The sequence below is a fragment of the Polyergus mexicanus genome, unplaced genomic scaffold, assembly GCF_030449975.1.
Source record: "Polyergus mexicanus isolate NDT 795.1 unplaced genomic scaffold, iyPolMexi1.0 SCAF_4, whole genome shotgun sequence".
Classification (NCBI taxonomy): domain Eukaryota; kingdom Metazoa; phylum Arthropoda; class Insecta; order Hymenoptera; family Formicidae; genus Polyergus; species Polyergus mexicanus.
In genome coordinates, this window is record NW_027223324.1 from 1,909,232 (window position 1) to 1,915,670 (window position 6,439).

Sequence of the window (6,439 nt, forward strand, 5' to 3'; positions counted from 1 at the left end):
GAGCGACGATATTCGCCGGATCTCTGACTATTGGATCGCGAGTGACAAGTGATCGGACAGCGTGCGTGGCAATTAATCGCGATTGTCTTTTTTGTCTGTCTAAGGGGAGGGAGTTTGTCGTTGCCCTGGAGCTCCCATGCTACGGTGGACGATAATCCGACCGGTGGGGGTTGGAAGGGTAACGGATTAAATTAAACAAACATGACGTAACGGATGAGCGTGGGATGTGGAGCAAGGCGATGATAACGATTTATAGATAATTCTCGATAATGATGGAAGCTGCTCCGCAATGTTTCTACCGATATTGTTTTTCATTATTGAACGAACAAAATATTATTTCATATCCGGAATACATAAGCTCTTCCACTTTTTCGATAACACTTTTATTTTTATATTTATTAGAATTTAAATTATTATACAATATATTCGATTGGTTATTTTGAACTTAATTTTGTTGTACTGCTTAAAATTATCCGTGTGCTGTTTTGTTTTTTGTAAAAATAATTGAAGCAGCGTATTAGAAAATGGATGGATGGATTAGAAAGAAGAGAAGCCGTCTATTACCAAGGCAAGTGTGCGCTGATAATCCGGGCAATAAAGTTCACCGGTCGAGCGACAACAGGTCGTAACGTGGACGGCAATTAGCCTCATGCTGTTCCCTTTTTTATCTGTAGGGAATTCTGCCCTTTGCTCTTATCATTGTTTGATTATGAGAGAAAAAGAAAGAGACGAAATTCTCTTATTAAAAGAGAAGAATTAGAAAAAATTCCACATTAAAATAATTTTTAACATACACGACAGATTAATATAAAAGTTCAAGAAAAATTACTGCGACAGTCGTGTCACTCTACTTTGTATAAAGATGTTAAAATTTTTTTGATTTTTTTTCTCTCTCTCTTTTTTATATTATATATAGTATTTATATATTATATTACAACAATGAATAATGAAACGACGCGTTGCTCATACCGTAACGGTACTTTTTAGTTTGCAATTTGTTTCCCTTGTAAAAATTTAGCAATGTTAAACAGTATAATGTGATTCTTGCATAGAATGCATCACATTAATTGTAGTTAATTATTGAAGAGCCTTTTATGGTGAACTTCCAGAGAGCCAATTCGACATAACTGGTCGTATCTATCCGAAATTTAATGAGAATACGGATCGATACCGTTTGAAACAAGAAGACATTTGTTGTCGAGTCCCTCGAGAGCTCGCGAAGGGAAATGGCGTGCGGCAATTTTGTTGAGGGAATTATTCCGAGCCATTGCCCTACGAAATGGGTTAGTTGCGATGTAATTGAGATGCGAAATAACAGCATCAAACAGACGTTTCACGTCGCGCATACCGGATCTTCCCGCCCGTAATCTGAGTGCTCACGATTGTACCGACGTTTATGATGTCAAGAATTAATCACGCTTCCAAACTTTCGCGCAACTTCCCTTCGATTGTTTGAAGATCAAATTGAAGATCGATATACTTAATATCCTTGGCGCAAAACTTCATTTCGTACACTCGATTAATTCCTTGCGGCGCGAGAATTATACTCGTAATCTTTTAATAAATGGCTGTTTAAGCACAGTTTTTAATGCCGGTTATTTTCTTTTATCGTCAGGTATTTGCGCAGCGATGAATGAATTAATTCTTTGAGTTTGTATCGAAGGATCATAGGTTAGGCAATGCACTTCCGAATATTTCGAATATTTAAATTCTATTGCAAAAGCGCGCGTTAGAATGATTTTAGTATAATATCATAAATTTAATATTTGAAAGTTTGTGCTATTTTATATTTGTTATATTATAAATTATAATTCTTACACATACATTGCACATAAATACAATTTAATTTAATACTTTTATATAAATCCTATTTCAATTAAACGCTGTAGTTTACATTCTTTCTTTCTCATTTTTATTTTAAAAAGTTAAAGAACTAACTGTGGGAAATATGACTCATGTACAATAATTTTTTTCAAGTTATAATTTAATTAATAATATAATTAAGGAGAAAGAGAAAAACAGCAAAAAATTGTAATTAAAAATTTAGGTAACAGATTCTTATACATATATATGTATGGTAGAGATTAATGAGAGTAACAATGAAAAAGTATAAAAAAATCTTCTTCTTTTTCTGGTTATAATATGAGAATCAAAGTATATACACTACAATGTACAATAATAATTTTTTAACAGGAATTGATTGAAATGACAGATACACTTATCTAAGACATTTTACTTGTAATGTAGTTTATTGAAATTTTATTTTCCCATCTTCGCGCGAAGGAATAAAGAGCTGAATTATACAAAACAGAAAAAAATTGTCAAATAATAAAAAGCGTCATGAATATTTTAACGGGAAGCTATAAATTAATCCGTAATAATTTGTCTTAGGAAGCGATACTCAGAATCTTACTCAGTTTCGTGCAATCAAGAATTAACATTAAATCAACGTGAAGTAGAAATGCATTTCGCAAGCTGCGCTCGAAGTAGCGTAACATGTAAGCGCGTTTAGACGCGAATTACCATTAAGTAAACGGAATTTAACTTTTGAGATGTATGTCACGTTTAATCGACCTGCGTTTAAACTGCAAACTCGCCTTCAACGCGCACATCGATTTATCGATATCTGTCGCGTTTATTTTCGCTTTCCTCTCGATTTGTTTTATTTTTGAGACACAGTAACACGGCAATTACGAAGGACCAGTTAAGTGCCGTTATGCAGTCCCGACTGTGCAATTATGTGCATTCTACGGACGCGCGTATACCACGAATGTGTACTCCCATATGGATTTAACGTTGATATGGAATTTCACTCGCATATTGCCCGCCCGGCCGGTTTCTGGAGTTTCTGGTTGTTGCCTCGTGGGAATCTTCCGCATACGATTTAAACTGCACCAAATCCTCGATATAATCCATTTAAGGCCCGTCTACACCAACATCACTTAGAACTAAGTTCTCGTTTCATTAAGTTAATTAAACTATTCTCTTTTTCTATATTATGGAAAACGCTATTTCTTAAATAGCGAAATTATTAGGTTGGGTTTATACAATACTATACTTGGCCCAAAATATCGATGAAAGCAAAAATATAAATGAGAAAAATTTGTTACATTATATTAATAAAATTATAATTTAAATTTAAATCATCATTTGCGGTTATAATTATCAATTATGTTAATTACTTGAAAAAGTCTATTGGAAAATTTGTAATAAAAAATATCATAATTCCTTTCACCCGAATATGAAACACTAAATTTCTAAACATTATACTCTCTGACATTTACTTCCAATACCATTCTCCAACTAATTCCATCGACAATGGCTACCGAGGATTCTCGCGTCTCTAAAATCCCCCTCGACACGAACAAAGCATTTCCTTATTTGAGTAATGAAAATGATCACACGGCATACAAATCCACGTAATTGTAATATAAACGTGGTTAAACGGCTGAGAGTCGTTTTATAATTTTAAGTTGGCGAAACAACTCCATTTTGTCGTTTTTCCCAAGGGTATCGCTTATAAATAAATTTGACCCTTTTTTTTGTCTCTCTGTTCCTATCGCAGAGGTAGATGTACACGGGAAAGACAGCCGATAAAAGCCTAAACAGAGAATCGACGAGCGTCGTAGAATTCATGGGAGAAGGAGACGAAAATGTCTGTCGATAAAAGGGATACTCGTTTTGCTTCAGCTCACGTCGAATTTGGCGATAAATTCTTGCCCCTCTCGCAGTTTTTTGTTTCTCTTTCTCCCGTCTCTCATTCTCGTTTTTCTTGTTCTTCTTACGCAAATTTTCCCTCAAAAGAACAAAAGAATTACGACGATGTAACTTCTGTTTTTTATTAGACACTTTTTGGTAAGGATACCGCACTTAAAACGACCACCGGGCCTCTCGATTGCTTATGCTTATACAAAAACTTTGACGATTGTGGCGAGTAATATATCAGATCAAATCTGTTTTTTTATTAGAAATAATAATTGTTGTTGTATATATATATATATATATATGCATCATAAAAATTTATTTTAATGATCATTAAAGCAAAATATAATTATTAGAATTGATCTCTTTTTCAGTTATATTCTTCTTAATTATCGTTATACGTATTATAAATTTAGCATGCCTGTTGATTATACCAATAAATTTTGCCATGTGTAAATTCGAAATTCCGATATTTCAAATTTTGCATTGAACGGATTTGCACTTATAATAATATGCGTTTGTATTTAACACCGACAGTAATCAAAAATGGTTAATATAATGTTACTATTTGAAACTGTAGGATTTATATAGCGCAGTATATTAACGATACAATCCTATAAATTTGCAATTCCAATCAAAATATGTTCACGCATCAATGGCATTTTGTCAATATTGCAATTTTATACGTGATGTGATGTTAATCATGTTAGCATTTTGTTATATTTTATATTATTAAATAATATAATAAAATAAAATTTAAACTTTGCATGTCTGATGCCTATACAGTAATTTCGTAATTTACCAAGCAGAACGTATAACGTGTTCAGTAGCGCATTAGTTTTCTGTTAGTGCATCTCATACGTAGTATGCTCCAACAGTTTTCAGATAATTTCATTACAGTAATTATTGGAAGTTCGTATTCTATTAGGTAACATTCTGTATATTTTGTGCATTTCCATCTTCACGTGTCCCCCTCCACTCAACTCCGTACGCATCCCACTTTTCATGCATTTATCTATGTATCTTCGATGTGCATTGCGAAAGTTTTGCGAATCATTAATACGATAAAATAAAATCGGAATCCATGATGTTCGTGGAACGTGCAGATAAAAGTAAATGTTTTCAAGTCATCTCATTAAAAATTTCTAAATTTTAAGTGAATATTCTTGAAACATAAAAGCTTTAAAAAATGTAAAAAAATATCGATTTTTTTTTTTACTTTTCTAGTGTGACATATCTTCTTAAATAAATAGATATCTTGATTTTCGCAAGCGTTTAACGAATTAGATTTTCAAAGTAATTTTGTAATAATAATTTTTTTTTTAAATGATGCTGTTTCGTGTAAAAGTCTTTATTTATGTTATATAATATTATTTTAAGTTTTTTATTCACTTGATTCCTAATTCCCCTTCTCTTTTATTTACCCTATATGATAATTATAAAAGCAGATCGCAATGGACACAAATATCTTCTTTAAATCTATCTCTAGCTTTGACAGTCTATCTGAAGAATATTGTAACAATCTTACAGCAAGTTTGTTTTTGCAAAAATGATGGGAAAAGTAGAGAGAAATATATGTAGGGGAAAGAAGCGAGAGATATGAAGGGAGATAGAAACTAGACGGAAGGAAAGTAGGACCGTTTATTAAGCACTCCGTCGGCTTTCGTCACAAATTCCTCCCGGCCGTCGAAATAGAACGCGAAAGTAAGCGTGGAAAATTGGAAACTTTCCGCGCGATAAAATCGGACTTAATTTTCAATAAATTCACCTTCCACGAAGCGCGGAACGCGCTCGCTCTCGTACGTGGTTCGACGCTAACTGGTTGGTGGGGTGCCGGAGAGGAAAAGTAATTTACTTGGTAATTATAAAGTTACTGGCTCCCACCCCCTTTTTCCCTACCTTTGGCGACGCGCGCATAGTTGTGAATATTCAAATGCGATTACGTCTATGATCGTATAAATTATTACGGCCGTTTGGTCCTGTCGCCTTCTGCATGGCACATTTCAGTACTTTCGGTTTAACACTCGTGAAAACTTTAGCGTTTGGACTCTCGCCTTTCTCCTCCCGAGCCTTATAAGCAGCAATAAGGCGGCACTTGGAAACGTTACTGGATCGTGATGTGTTTCTTTCCTTCCGTCGAAAATTGCGATAAAATTCGCTATCTCGCTTGTAATTGTCGAACGTATCGGCCGTTTGTCGCGGAGAAAAAAAAAAGTAAAAATCGGAGAGATCAGTGCAATAAAAACGATATTACATTGACATGTCAGTCGTCTTTACCGTCACATTTTTATTGCGTGCTCGGCGGACAGGAAGTAAGCTGCTGCGAGTCGAGTAGGGTAGGTCGGATAATACTGGAAAAATTTCGGTAGTAAAGAGATGGGCGAGAGGGTGTATCTCAAGTTTCTTGCGCAATAAACCCCCGTGGATTCCCGGAGCGTTTAATACTTTCGTAAACCAGGCCAAATAGAATTCCTCGACGAAAGTGATGTGGCGTAAACAGAACTGAAAAGCACGCATACGCTAGCCGAGAAGCATAATTGTAAGATTAGCTTTTGAAGAGAGAAGTTTCTTCTGTGTTCCGTTTTCCAAAACGTTGCCTCTTCAAAGAATTTTGGAAGAAAATATTGAAGAAGAATTTTCTCTGCATTTTCTAAGTTCTCTCTGTGTTTTGTAAGTTTCTGTTTTTCGGTGCAATAATGGAAGATACGTTGGCGAAATAATAATTTTTATAACTGCG